Source organism: Tympanuchus pallidicinctus, unplaced genomic scaffold, assembly GCF_026119805.1.
Source record: "Tympanuchus pallidicinctus isolate F22 unplaced genomic scaffold, pur_lepc_1.0 scaffold6, whole genome shotgun sequence".
Lineage (NCBI taxonomy): Eukaryota > Metazoa > Chordata > Aves > Galliformes > Phasianidae > Tympanuchus > Tympanuchus pallidicinctus.
This window is the reverse complement of record NW_026294780.1, coordinates 9,814,153-9,829,724: the sequence shown is the minus strand read 5'-3', so window position 1 is coordinate 9,829,724 and position 15,572 is coordinate 9,814,153. Positions and strand designations below refer to the sequence as shown.

At 44.6% G+C, this 15,572-nt stretch overlaps 1 protein-coding gene across 1 annotated transcript in view; it reads right to left on the bottom strand.

The window, feature by feature from the left end:
• RPL31 (ribosomal protein L31) overlaps positions 1–15,572 on the bottom strand; it is a 662,822-nt gene that overhangs the window by 268,015 nt on the left and 379,235 nt on the right. The gene's annotated exons all lie outside the window — the stretch shown is intronic.

The window sequence follows — 15,572 nt, the reverse complement described above, 5'->3', positions numbered from 1 at the left end:
AATTTATTTTCTTAGATGTTAAGGATGCCTTGTCAGTGTCTGTACCTGATGCTTGATGAACAAAGAGAAAGATGAGTGATATTTCTGCTTCACGGTCTTATTGCGGTTTACACAGGAGCCCCATGGAAATGCGAAGAGACCTGAAAGGAGGTGTAAATTCTACCTGTGCTTGTTTAAAATGTAAGGGTGTAAGGGAAACATGGCATGTGATGTGGATCCTGGAGGTCTGTCTCAGTTATTGCTTGTGACGTGCCAGCTGCAGAGGCCAGCGTGGGTCCTCTTCTCATGCTTGAGAAGACCTCTGTGATGTCAGAAGCAGCCTGTGGGTGGTGCAGAACTCCCCTCAGCCTTTCTGGGCTGATGCTGTGGGGATGGGCTTACCATTAAGTTATCCTCTTAGCAGCAAAGCCTGTCGTAACCAGGGTGAAGCGAGCAGTGTGAGGCCTGTGGATATACAGCTGGTGGCCACGGGCTGCTGTAGGGGCTCACTGCTCTGAAGTCAGCATTTTCCCTTTCAATCCAGGCAGGAGGGAAAGGGAAGAAAGCTGTGTGTTTGCTTTGTGGCATAAAAGGAAACCCCACTGGAAGAAATTCTTGACTGTTAAATCCAATGTGTGGATGTACGAGGCTGAAAGAAGCAGCGTGCAGCCATGTCAAAGCCCTGGAGATACTGGACTCGGTGCTGAGAGGAGCATGGGGAGTCTCTGCTAGAGGTGTTAGAGGAGCAGTGTGCCACATGTGCCATGTAAATGCATACCCAAGGAGCAATCACCAGCCTAAGAGAGTGCACATGGCAGCGTGAAAGCATAAAGCATCTGCTCTTGGTGTCTGCTTGATGGCACAGCAAGGAAAAAAGTGCTTGCCCTGGAAAGAAAGTAATTAAAAAATAAGGCTAGAGGGTACACTGTGAACTGCAGCACCTACCTGACTTCCCTGGGAGCGTGGAGCTCATGGGACAAAAGCAAATTTGCAGATAAGATGGTATACTTGAACCATCCAGCACCTGCACGCCTTCTGGAAAGCTTTATAATGCTGAGAAGCCAGCTAAGGCTCCCAGCTATGCCAAAGCAAATGGTTCTCATCTAGGGAAAAGGTATGGCTATGCTGGAGGAAGTCTTTGTGGAATAACTGGGTCTTTTGACAGCTACAATTCAGAAACCTGTGTGACTTAAGAAGTTGGAACATTTTGTCTCCTAGACCCTTTTCTTCCTCTTCTCCATAGTCTGTCTTTTTAATTCAGTTTTATTTCCCTTCTTCTGAGAGGCCTTTATATGACATGTGACAGCATGACACCTGCCATTCTTATCAGAAGGGTGGATGAGGTTGCAGGAAGAACAAAACATCCTTTGTAACACTGGAAAAGATGCAGAAATTGAGATAAGGGAATTGCTATGAATAACTGTGGCAATGGTGAAACACCAACATTGCATGAGCTACCAATTCAGTGTTTCAGTGGTCAGGAATCCACTTAAGGAAAAATATTGCTGTTCTCTATTTCAAATCCTTGTTCATATGTTTCAAGTGAGTTCCAGTGAGGTTTTATAGCAGGTAGATTTGAAATCTGCCACACAGCTAACCTTAACTACAGATCTGCCTGTTTTACTTTCATTCTGCTTTATGCACTGAATAGAGAAATAGCAGGCTCTTTTAACTTACTGTTTCTCCAGTTTCTGGCTGTTCTTTGAGATGTTCTACCTTTTGTCTCTTAAAAAGGCAGTGAGCATCCTGGAGCAGCCAGGTCTCCCAAGTGCACCTCTATGCCTCTGTCTTCATCACAGGCTGCTTTCATCTGCCAGCATCCCTTTGCCTTTCATTAGCTTTTCAGCCTAGCTCTTCACTGTGAAGCCTGCAGAGATTTGTATTTATGATTAAAATTACACATTGAGAAATGTGTGGGGGTAAAGGGATTAGGGAAACAGTTGCAGCAAGAAAAAAAAAAAATACCAAAAGACAATGCATGAGGAAGGAACTTCCACACCTGTTTCACATTTCCACACCGTTGCTCTGGTTTGTATGCTCTTGCTTGGATGCTTTTGAAACCTATGAGATTTTCCTGCTGGTGTCTCAACTGTGTGCATGCACTTGTTACTCTCTGGGGTAACTGGGACAGGCTCCTAGGCTGTCCTGTCAAGTGCTACGAGTCTGCATGGCAAAGATGTAGCAAAACTGATATTTCCTTGATTTGTGTCAGAATTGCTTCCAGAAGTAAGAAAAGGTGGAAAAGCTTGGGGTAGGAGATTTCCACCGCTTCATTTAATTTCAATATGCTGTTTAAAGATATCTCTATGTGGGATTTTTAAGACACAGCAGTAAGGTGCAGTTGGCTGGATTGTGTTGTTTTTGGGTTGGTTGTTTTTTTAATTGTTTAAGTTTGTTTTTGTGGATTTAGGATTGGATGAATAGCTTCTTTGAAATGCCATTCTGATGGAAAACAAGGCAGGTGCCTTACTACTGTCACCAGGTGAGGGCCTATCGTATGATCGCTTGCCAGACAGAGAAAATCACTTCATTAGATAGTGATTTTTTCTTTAATATAATCCTCTTACTGACGGATTTTGAGCTTAAAATACACCATGGCCAATTTTCTTTGTACTCTCTTCTCCTATACTAGGGCAGTATTTGCAGAGTTTTCATACTTCTGCTATTTTGGACCCTCTTTTCTGAAGCTTCTGGTTGGAAATGCTTCAGATTTAAACATTTTGGAATTTAAGGAAAGTGTGTAACTGGACTATAGATAGGCCAGAAGGACAATGTGAAGACCCAGCGGGCTTTAACGCAGAGCTGTATGCCAGCAGTGTGACATTGCTTTGAGAAAGCGGCCACCTGCCTGCATGCATGCAGCAACCTATTTCCACTAATGACCACTGTATGTGGATGTGGTGAATAACGCTGTGGAGAGACGTTACCTCGATGCCAGTTCTCATCGGTGGTGATAAGGGGAGATCATAGAATCATTAAGGTTGGAAAAGACCTTTCAGGTCATCTAGTCTAATCATCAGCCCACCCGCCACGTCCACACGGTTCTTGAACTCCTCCACGGGTGGTGACTCCACCAGTACCCTGTACAGCGTGTTCCAATGCCTCACCACTCCTTCTGAGAAGAATTTTTTCCTAATATCCAACCCGTGTCTCCCCTGGCACAATTTATGCCATTATCTCTAGCATTCAAGAGGAACGAAGAGGTCTGCCTGCCAGAGAGCAGAGCTCCTGGCTTGTGTAGCTGTCCGAAAGTGTACTGGGCAAATGAAGGGCTGGTGGGAGAAGCTGACACCCGGAGAAGGAGGGGAGCCAAAAGACAACATAGTTGTAGACACCCAGTCTGTATAAGCCAGTAGCCAGCTGGGGCTGGAGGCTGGGAGGACATTTCCACATCACCATGTTGGTACATGGAAGAGAAGGGTCAGCAGAGGTACAAGAAGCTAATCTCATGCATCCAGCCCCATCCTGTATGCTAAGCTATAGTACTTGTTCTCTCCTGCCTCTTTGCCTTCTTTTGATAATCATACTTGGAAATGTTGGAAGGAACGCAAACTTCTGTAAGGAGGAAAGAGTTTAAACTTTAACTCCCTAACTTTATTTCTGTAGCTCCAATCTTATGGTGCTTCAACCTGTCCATGTTTGAGTTGGACGTGGTGCAAACAGACATGACAAGACAAGAAGGAAGAGTACTGTGGAGTAACTCCTTCATTTTGACAGCAGTAAAGCGCTACCCTTCTCAATACAATGCAATAACCTCACTGTATTTTCTGTGCCCTCCCCAATCCAGGGGGAAATTGGCAGCACACTAACATATGATTTCTTCTTCTCACCTGGATGCCAGCCCAGCCCAGCAGGCTGACTTGAGTGCCTGTACAGCACAGGGCACACGGACACCCCTGTGCAAGGAGACCCTGCAAGGCACCGCCGCTCAGATGGGTATTGCCTCCTGCAAATGAATCATGGAGCTTCGGTTCTCCTCTTCTTCCCTGTCCTAGATGTGCAGAATGATGAGTGCTTTTTCTGCAAAAGGAAGCTGCTGCTGTCAGAAACGGAGGTGGTTGCTGCGGGCATAGTACATCTAATCTATTCTATTGATGGCTGTGCCGGGTGAGCAAAACTTTTCCCTATGAGGCTGTGAGTATTAAAGATATTTGTAACATTCTTAGGGAAAGTGTGAAGTTCCTGTAGGAGACAAAGCAGGAATCAAATATTAATGCCTCTATTACCAGCAGATGCTTTTAAAAGACAGTTGTAACCTGTGGGTTCAATCATGCAGAGTGAATTCAGCATGTAGGCTGCCACCATTTACTGCTAGTGCAGATGATGCTGAATGCTGTTAGGAGCTAATCTGATGCATTATTTTAATTTTTCCCTGGCTCAAAAATGATCAGACGTGGATGTGTTTACTGTCAGTGCCACAGTCTAACACTCCAGGGGATGAGTGATAACTCTCATCAGCCACCTGAAAGTTTCACATGGAGTTGAGAGCTTTTTTCTCAGTGCTCTATTATGAAACACGTGGAGTCTGCTAAGTGTCTAAAAGCACAGAAAGATTTACAGAGTCAAGCAGTCTTTCCACTACTGCCTGCTCTTGTGCTCTTTCAATTCTAGCCCATGGCCTCTATGAATGGAATATGATTTCAATACACAAGAGACTATAATAATTTTCTGTCAGTAAGACACATGCTACATTCCCAGTGGTTCTTGGTGTCTGTGGAGTTGCTTTTGGGTTTTGCTTTGTTTAAGGCATGTGGGATTGGTGGTGAGTCCTGTAGTGTGACTGGATCCTGGAGCACCTTGTCTGCAGCTCTAAGGAGCCTAGGACTGCCTCCATGGCATTTGGCTGAAGCAGCCTCCTTTACAGAATAGATTGATTAAAGTTCCAGCCATAATAAGGCTTTCTAAACACTTTAGCCTTAAATCTCTGACTTTTATTACTTCTAATTTAGCCAGTCTTACCAGGCTGAAATCTCCTGCAGTTGGTGTACCTCAATACTGACTTGCTAAAAGCTAAAATTCTTGTGCCATTTCTGGGAACACTGTTTGGGACAGCTGCTTAGGTCGTGTTGTGCCCTTGAAAATTCTACTGTGCTGTACTGTCGGTATTTACTTAGTTAGTTAGTTTTGCAATTGATGAAGGACTTGAAATTCAACGAGAAGGTAAGGTTTGAAATGTGTCTTTTGATGTTTGTGTGATTAAAACCACTTGAGAAACTACAAGTCTTTGAAGAATTCAGGCCACACAAACTGGGAAAAGCCCTAGAGCTCGATGTCTAAACTCTTCTCAGAGGGTATGACTTGTCCTGGTCTGCAAATGGTGAAGAAAGCTCTACTATCAATTGCTGTTCCCCATTGCAGTAAACTGCTGCAGACCAGCTGCAAGGTGTAAGTGGTGGCTGCCCTCTCCCCCTCTTTCCCTCACACCTTTGCATGGGAGTTGTTCTTACTTCAATGTCACATGCTATTGTTTTTACAGAATCCATATCTCATTCATTGTCCTGGAGAGACGGGTGTCCCTATCTGGAAAAAAAAAAGTAAGATGCCTGTGGTTCTTGAAGGAGCTAGGAGGTAGATATTGAGAGAAGGGAGACAACTGCCCAAAGGAAAAAAATATTAAGCAATCATATGGGACAGTTTGAGTGGGAAGGGACCTCAAAGCCCACATAGTCCCAACCCCCTGCCATGCGCAGAACTGTCCAGAGCCCCATCCAACCTGACCTTGAGAGCTTCCAGGGATGGGGCACCACAGGTTCTCTGGGCAGCTGTGCCAGCGCCTCACCGCCCTATGAGTGAAGAATTTCATCCTGATATCTAATCTAAATCTTCCCTCTTTTGGTTTAAACCATTCCTCCTTGCTCAGTCACTATTAGATCATGTAAAAAGTTGGTTTATAAGCTCTCTTCAGGTACTGGAAGGCTGCAGTGAGGTCTCTTCTCCAGGCTGAACAAGCCCAGCTCCCTCAGCCTCTCTTCATAGGAGAGGTGCTCCAGCCCTCTCATCATTCTTACATTCCACCTCTGGTCCCTCTGCAATAGCTCCATGCCGTTCTTGTGCTGGAGGTCCCAGACCTAGAAGCAGTTCTCCAGCTGGGGCCTCACAAGGGCAGAGCAGAGGGGGACAATCCCCTCTCTCTCCCTGCTGGCCAGAGATGTTGATGCAGCCCAGGATACAGTTGGCCTCCTGGGCTGCAGGCAGACTGCTGGCTCATGTGCAGCTTTTCATCCATCAGAACCCCCAAGTCCTTTCTCCACAGGACTGCTCTCAATAGGTTTTTCTTGCAGTCTGTACTCATATCTGAGATTGCCCCACCCCATGTGCAAAGCTTTGCACTTGGCCTTGTTGAACTTCACTAGGTTCACATGAACCCACTTCTCAAACTTGTCCAGGTCTCTGTGGGTGGCATCCCTTTCCTCTGTTGTGTCAATTACACCACCTCGCTTAGTGTCTTCTGCCAGCTTGCTGAGAATGCACTCAATCCCACTATCCCACAATCAATTCAGTAGTTTTTACAAAACGTTGAGTGATGCTAATTAAGTCATATAACTGTCTTCACAAATGGCCACTAATAATGAGTTCCTCATTCACTGACCGCAAACTTTGCAACGTAACTTGCAGAAGTACTTCTTGTTTACAGCTGCAACTGAAGACAGTTGATGCCATAGGCTGAATATAAAATCAATTTTAGATGCCACAGATGAGGCTTGAAAACAGGAGGATATTTTTTCCTTAGATTTCTTTTTGTCAGATCTCCACCTTTAAGTCTGTGTTAGTATGTGTTTAGGGATAATAATTGCAGCCAGCAAAACTCTATAGCAATAGAGGATTTTCCCAGTCATGCTCTAAGCAGTGTCATATAAACACCTGATTTAACCACTCTAACATTAGCATTACTTACCTTTTGACCTTGACTACACAGCTCCAACACTGGAGGAGTTTGGGGGAGAATGGTGTTGGTGTGAGCAGCTATGTGCCAAGACAGAGTGCTTTTCTTGAGGGACAGTGACATTAGTTCACTCTAGTGGTGAAAATGTGAAGAGCACATGTCAAAAGAAAGGCAAAATATACTTACCCTCACTTCAATCTTTATTCCAGAAAAAAGGGTTTATCTGTGTAATTCTTCTCCATTATGGGATGTGCATTAATGCACTGTGGAATTTGTAATACACTGCATGTATTTTACTTGCAAATGCATGGGGCTGGATGAGGTTCAACTAGAGGGTGATGTGAGTGCAAGGATGCTGCTGACCATCTACAGAAAATCCTGGAGACATCCCAGCTGATGAGAAGAGTTAATGCTAAAGGATGATGATCTATGGAGCTGGATGGTAACCAGCTTCCCTTCTGGCATCAAGGACTGCCAAGCACAAGCCCTGAGAATTCATTTTCAGGCTCATTAAGCCACCAGGTGGCAGACAGGGTCGGGCTGGGTTCTGCCTTCTGTGCTGGGATAGCTGGCTTTGGAGACATGGGGACAATCATGGATATGTCTCCAAAGTGTCTTTTGACATGGCCTCCCACAGAACTCTCATCTGAGAGCTGAGAAACACGGACTGGATGAAGGGCCTGGCAGGCAGATTGGAGGCTCTCTGACCTTCTGAACTCAAAAGCAAGTAAGCAATGGCTTGACACCAAGTGGCACAGTGTGATACAAGGGGTCAGTATTATTCAATATCCCTGATGTTGGGTGTTGAGCCAGGGTGCACCTTCAACTGTTGTGTGGGAGGCATTAAACTGTGCATTGGGCAAGGAAAGACTTGCTGTGCTGGGTGACAGAACAGCACTGTAAAACCTAGGATCTGGGACAGTGAAAACCTTGTAAAGTTCAGCAAGAAGTGCAAAGTCTGCATCTGGAGCAGAACAATCCTGGGCAGCAGTGCTAGGGACCTACTAGCTGGCAAGTATGTGTCATATAAACTTACCATCTCCTACTCCATTTAAGTATTGTATGAACTCCAGAGATCCTTCCCAACCTTAGCTGCTATGCAGTTATGGTTTGGGGAGGCAGCGAGCATAGTTCTCCTCTCCTTACTTCTTGCCTTTGCTTTATCTTTGCTTCCTTTTTCTCTTGAAAACAGAAGTCATACAGAGTAGGAGGAACCCACGGAATGTGCCTGTCACAATTCGTGAAAGAACCCATGCAGGAGGTGAAATGCTGGCTAATTCCATCCACTGCAGATGTGTTAGGGAGATTTCCCTGGCCATGTCTACTGCTAGCCTTTTCTCTCCAGACAAGGAGCAATGGTCTAAAACTTGAATGTAGGAAGTTCCATGCAAACATGCAGAACTTTACGGTAAGGGTGACGGAGCCTGGAATGGGTTGCCCAGAGAGGTTATAGCATCTCCTTCTATGGACATATTCAATACCTGTCTGAATGCCTACCTGTGCAGCCTGCTGTAGGGAACCTGCTTTAGCAGGGGGGTCAGACTCCATGATCTCTTGAGGTCCCTTCCATCCCCTGCAATTCCATGATTCAGTGATTCTCTCTCTCCAGCCCACTTGGCAAGTAGGGCTCATTGTAGGATCCCTTGGATCACAAACAAAGCAAGTTTGCTTAGCTGTTCTCCTGACCTCCTTACCTTGTTTTCTGTGAGCACCTCCTTACCCCTGCAATGTGATCTCCTGCTCACACGCTGTTTTCACAGTAACATGTACTGGGTGTGACGTGCTGAGCAACACGCAAACAGCAATTTCACTTCTCAGGGAGTTGCTCTGGCTTGACAGCTCATGCTGTTGTCTCATGACAGATCTTTAACCTGGAGAACCACTGCTCTAGACCCAGTTTTTTCTGGAAGACAGGACTGTGCTGTGCACCTGAGCTGCACTATGCGTGTGCTGAGTGTTTCAGAAGTATGCAGCGAGTGTTGGATAGCTGCTAAGTGTTGTATTGATTCACACCCACATGGCAACTGAGATGTGCATCTTATGGTAGGAACACTAAGCCCCCCAGTTGTTCAAAATACATTCATAGCTGAAGAAGCCATAATGTATTTGTATGAAGGCAATGAAAGATGCATGGAAAAAATTCTTGTAAAATTGGTAATGGCCAGCTTTCACCTTTATTGCTTACTTAGCCTACTGGGTAGGTCTTTTGGTTTCTTTTATGGGTGGGGAGGGGGTCCAGGATCAGATTCTGGAAACAAAGAGAGTATTTTTATTAATTAAGAAAAATGATGTTTGAGTTCTAAATTAAATCAGAATACCCTTAAGCTGTCCTGCTGTGATTGCTTTTACGCAGAACTTCTGGCAGACAGTCAAGTGTTGTCACCATTCCTGTGCCCAATGTTTGCTATTTAGGCATGTATTCAGGGATTTCTGGTGAAGACAGGGCAATATTAATGGCTCCGTGCAAGCCCAAGTAAAACTTCACCCAAACATGGGCATACAAATCCAAGACAGTTTGTGTCCAACCAGCATGAATGCACATGGGCTAGAAAATGTTGTGCTAGGATCTGTGTCCTCATCTGGTTTGTGTGTATTTCACTTGTTTGCTATAAAGAGATTCTGTACTCATCTGTTCTGACTGTCTGCACCATAAAGTCTTTAAACAATATTCCTGAACTTATTCTGTGTTGGCTGAAGGTGCACATTTAGGAAAGAGAAGGAGGAAGGAAACTGACCTGAATTTACACAAGTCCATTAATGGAGAATTCATTGCAGCCCTTAGTAAAATATCTCAACGTTAATTACCTTCACAGTTAATTACCTTCAATTATCATCACAGTTACGTATTTAATATTTATTTCTCATCTAAGCTTTCTTCAGCCTTCATGTACTAAAGCTTATGATGTCTCACTTTGCTGCAGCCAGGAGATTAAATGTGACATCAGTTCTGACGCAGATGCTGGACCTCACCATAACAATCATCAGCACTGCGAAGAACTGGGACTGACATGTCCTAGTGGGGTTTCTGCATTCCCTGATTTGTTTTTTTCAGACTCATCACAGCTTGTGCAACCTTCCATGGAGTAAGGCTCTGTTCTTGGCATGGACTGGAGAAGCACTGTCAGATTTTCAGCTTCTTTGACCACGTGTCAGCCTCATGACGTGTGGGCTTAAGAGAAATGGAAAGGGATACATGTAAAAAAATATTGCAGAGCTTTGTTTCTCCAGTATTTTTTCCACAGATTTGCTTTAAGAATCAAATTAGGCTTGCAGGAGGAGCTCTTTTATTCCCTTGTGGTATAAATCTAAAACGCTTTCTTGCTATGGAGAAGACATTCAAATTTGCACTGTGTGGCAGCTATCTGTATCTTTCTGGAAATCACCTGCATTTATTCACCCTTAACATCGCTGTCACCTGTTCTCCTTGACCTTACGAAGGAGATGCAAGGATTAGATTGCCAGACACTGTGAATCCCTTTCTTAGAGACCAGTTTGAATTTCAGTCTGAAGTAAGACATTTTGCTGGGCTCACGTTGGAGCACATTAGTCATGAAAGCGGTTGTAATCCATCAGTGATATTTGTCTGTGTTCCTGTGCCTGGTTAGCTGACACCAGCTCCATGGCACTTGAAATCTGCTGACTTTACTGATAGGTTGGGCTTGCTACCTCACCTAGAAATATAAGGAAGTTGAAAGACACCGTTTAAATAAAGTTTATAAAAGATCTGAGCCAATCGTTATGGGGAGAAGAGACATCTCAAAGGGACGAGAGTTTTGGAGCCTGCTGATTGCTCATTTCGTAAAACCAGAAAATCAACATGTATCTGCGTGATGAAAAAAGGTAGATTATGTATCGTGTACAGGTTGCTTGAGAGTAGGTTGGAAAAGGGCTTATTCTCAAAGTAATGTATAAATTAATGATCATAGAATCGCAGAATGGCCTGGGTTGAAAAGGACCACAATGATCATCTGGTTTCAACCCCCCTGCTGTGTGCAGGGTCACCAACCAGCAGACCAGGCTGCCCAGAGCCACATCCAGCCTGGCCTTCAATGCCTCCAGGGATGGGGCATCCACAGCCTCCTTGGGCAACCTGTTCCAGTGTGTCACCACCCTCTGTGTAAAAACCTTCCTCCTAATATCTAACCTAAACCTCCCCTGTCTCAGTTTAAAACCATTCCCCCTTGTCCTGTCACTATCTGCCCTTGTGAACATCCGTTCCGCGGATAGCTAACAGACAACTATGAGTATTTTTTATTAGGACATTTAAAATACATGTCCTGGTTGTTGTTAAGAGTAAGCACCATGCACTTCTGGCTGATGAACCTACGAGATTTTACTCACATCATTACATGAGTAGAAGAATGAGCTTTACGTATGAGCTTCACGCAGCTTTGAAAGCCGTACTTGGTTCTACTTAGCCCCATTTGCCGCTCAGAATAAACTCTGCTGGAAATCCTAATGGCTTTAACAGATCTCATTCTAAATATCTCTTTGGAAGAGATTCCTAATGTGTTTTTACTCACTCTAATCTCTGCTGCATTCATTAAAAAACACTTTGAATCAAAATGGCTACAAACTCACTATTTTTGTACTCTTTCCATTTCTGAAAGGTTTGCAATTCAGGAAGGTTGCATGCTAGATAATTCACTGCAGTTGAAATTAATCATAGAAGTGTTTTTCTCTCCTTGTTTTATTTTATTTATGTATTTTTTCTTTCCAAACCATTACTTTTAATTGAGGAGATGGTGATTATTACACTGGCATTTATTTTTCATATAGTGTGATTCACACAATACTCCTTTGTTTGTGACTGAGTTGAAACCTACATTTTACTTGCACGGTCCTGGTAGACAGAGCTGCTTTCCGTGATTTCATACAAAGGGACTGACCTAACCTTTTGAAGTTTTACTCTTGGCTTCCTTAAAATCTGCATCAATCTTAGACCTGATCAGTTCTTGGCTGGATAACACCCTATTCATCTGGATGAAGATGCTGAGTAAAGCAGCATAAAGGATCGTCTTTCTTGCATCTGAGCCAAGGTGTGCACACGTAACCTTATATTTGGCTGCCAGTTCCCTAACATGATTTTCTTTTGTTTAGTAAGGAATGCATGACTCCACCGGAGGTAGGTTATAGAAAAAAAATCAAACAAAGCAAGCATTTTACCTCTTCCATTCTTTCATCTTCTTGGTTCTGAAGCTGCATTCAGTATTTCTTATTCAAAATCCTCTCTGCTCAGACTCTTGCTAACTTTTCAAAACAAATGGACATTCAAGGAGACCTCCCAACCATTTGGAAGGGTTCGTTGTGGTTCACCCCCCACAGTACTCTTGCCACAGAAGCGTCCAAGTGCTTGTTTTCTCCAGCCTCTCCTTTGCCTTCTGCAGCCTTCTTCCTTCTCTTATTCTCATTCGTCCCCTTCAGTTTCTAACTAGCCTAAGTGGAAAATCTTGCATCTTACCAACAGACTGGTCACCCCCTCTCTGCAGAGCACTGCCCTTTCTGCCTTCTCCCCATTTGCCTCCAAGCAGCATGTTCAGTGTACTTCCTAGAGCCACTGACTTTTGCTTTCCCCCTGATCTACTGTAGGTCTCTTCCACTCTGTTTTTGTCCACTCCACAATATGTTACATGCTGTTACACCCTATCATCTCTAGAAGGTTTGTTCATCTAGAAGGACTTCGGGTTCCCTTCCTTTCAGGTCTTTGTCCCTTCCATTCTTTTTGCAGAAGGATGCTGTCCCTCAGGGCTTCTCTTGGCTTTCCTATCTTCTGCCCCTCTGGACCATGTCAGCCCCAAACACAGCTTTGACTTTTATCTTATTTCTTCCCACAGCTAAAAGAAAACATGATGTGTCCTCCAGACATCCCTTGGTGAATACCTGGTCATGGCCAAAAGGTTGTATCTTTTCACACTTCCTCCCAGCTGTACTTCTTGTTACGCAGACCATTAATCTTCGTTTCCTATAATTTGGCCCTAATGTCCAGGCTTTGTACAAATTTTTCCATTCCCTCCTGCCCTGTGCTTTTTAGACAAGTTCTCACGTCTGTTCAGTCTCCTGTGCTATTTTCCTAGTTTCAGCCATTCTGTTCACATAGGACTGGCTCTGCTCTCCTTGCACTGTATGTTCACTAAGCACTTGTTCAAGCTGCCTGTCCTGTCAATTATTCTGTAATGCCTCCTTCAGGTCCTTCTACTCTCTTCTCTGCAAACAGAAACCTCCCTTGATCTCTTCCATCACTTCAATCAACTCTACTCAGGCTTTTTGGTTTCTGAGATGCTGAGCTTTCTCTAGCTGAAGCCAGAGCAGGCAGGCCATTTCCCTGATGGAGGAACCCCTAACCACATAAGCTTGCTCTTCATCTCAGCACTTTCTTCTGGAAAAATTCAGCACATTGGTTTTCATCTCTGGGCAGCAAGTACACCTTCTCAGCTGAGGCCTTTGGAGCCAGGTCCCTGTTCCAGTTCCCCAGCGACCATACTGTAATCTGTCTTGAACATGCATTTCCACAGCATGGCCTGCTGAGTGGAAAAACAGAAGGCTCTGACTCAGAAATGCCCTGATTTGGAAAGGTTGATGGCCGCACCCCATGGAACAGAATGGCTGACCTTTGCTGGAGCAGCTGCTCTGCTACAGTGACCCAAAAGCGATATTTAGTCAAAATATGAAAAGCCACTATGGTCTCCTTCCAATGTTGCCTCGGCCAAAGAAGAAGAAAAACAAAAAAAAGGACAAACACTCATTGTTCAGGAGGTGGAAACTTGCCTTGCCCCGTCCGCTCTTAACTGGCAAAGAATAACAGACATTATTTCACTATGTTCTCTCCAGTTTGTATCTCTCAACCTGCTGCGTGTTTTGTAGCCCACAAAACTTTGATGACCAGGTATGACATTTGGAGCTCTCTAATGTTTGAGCTGATTGTAGCGCTGAAGATCAAGTTGACCGGTGCTCATCCTGAATGGCCTTAAGGAATCACAGCAGAATTGTAGCATAGACTCCGCTGTTCCTGGAGTAGAGACGTGAAGAAGGAGATCAGAAGTTTCCAAGGGGGAAGAAGACCTTGTGCTCTTCTCCAATTGCAGGAATGCAATTGGTTTTCTGCCTCAGCACCACCGGATCTTCATAATGGTTTTTCCATCTGACCCACATTTATTTTTGTAAGCACGGTGTCTGGGTGTTTCGGGAAAATGTGTCATATGCTGACTCACAGTAAAGAAGTGATCAAAAAAGGACAAGAAATTTTCTGTTAGGCAAAGCAGTGGTGTCCCAAGCATGTACCTAACTGATGTTATCCACCTTCCTCATGCTGGATTGCAAACAACCAAAAGCTGGGGAAAGAAATTCATGTTTGAGATCGACTGTGCCTGGGGACCTCACATGGAAGCCACTGTACTGCTAATTAATGAGGATAGATCCTGGGTCTCAGAATACAAACTGCAGGAAACCATGGCCATGGGATGTTTGAGCATAGCACCATGGCATCTTTCTCCAGACTCCTAGAAAATTTGTGCCAAATGGTCTCAAAGAAGGCTTTCTGGTGTGCAGCATCACACCAACACTGTCAAACAACAGGGGAATTCTTTCTGAAATGGGGGCAGAATGCTATCTTTCAAGGGTACTTTTTCTGCTAATGTCCTCCAGGAATCAAGATGTCTCTCAACGAAAAAATGCCAGGTGAAAAGAGGGAGGTAAAAATATTCACATTCAAAAGTTGTGTGATATCATCTGAGAAGAGAGTTACGGAAAAATCAGGAGAGGGAGTAATATGCTGATCCTGTCTGTGGTTCCGGGGCACCTCTGCTGCCTGAGAGCTGTTTGTACAGCAGGGAGGGGAGAAATCCCAGAAGGCATCAGATGTCCCCTGTGTGCATGGGGAGCCACACTGTGACATCTTCTGGGAACACTCACGTAAGAACACCCACGCTGAGATCTTGGCACACAAAGGGACTCGAGGTGGCACCAAATGTGATGTGCTAGCCTGCTTTTTCAAACAAGTTGGATGCTGGGTGCCAAAAGGGTCCCTTGCCATGGTGCGCTATCTCACTTTGCTTCAGGGTGTGTTGGCGTGCTGCAAGACTGATGGCAGCACTTTCCACCCCAATGGTGTGGGCCATTAGCTTCCAGCAGGATCCAGGTGCTGCTGCCTTGAAGCATGCGTAGCAGACCATAGCAGTGAGTGTTGGGCTGTGTGAAGCCCTGTTTCAACAGGGACTGTAACACAGATGTAAACATTTTTGCCTCAAGTTTTCTTGCAGGACCCCCTCAAGTTCAGTGAGGAAATGAGTCCCATTTATCCAATGGTGGAGATTGCAACCACAGGACTGTAGATTGCACTGCCACTGGCATCATCCTTCACCACCCATTAGAAAGTGGGCACTGATTGAAGAGCCCTCACACCCTTTAAGAGTTGCTTGCTCTGCACAGGAGCAACGTGAAGGGAATCCAGTAGTATACTTCAACTAATTGACTCCTTCTGCATCATCGGATGTGCTAATGATTTGTTGGACAGTTATCAAGCTGTTTAATCTTCAGCCCATGCAGGATGTAGTTAGGAATAATATATTTTGTACACGATCCATGTGTGTCACACTGCAAGGACAGGATCCATCTCCCCACTGGCACGTTGCAAGGAAGGAGGAAAACCTCCAAAAACAGTCTTAGCTCCTATGACTCACAGCGTCTGGGTTAAAGGTGTTAAACTTCTGCTGGG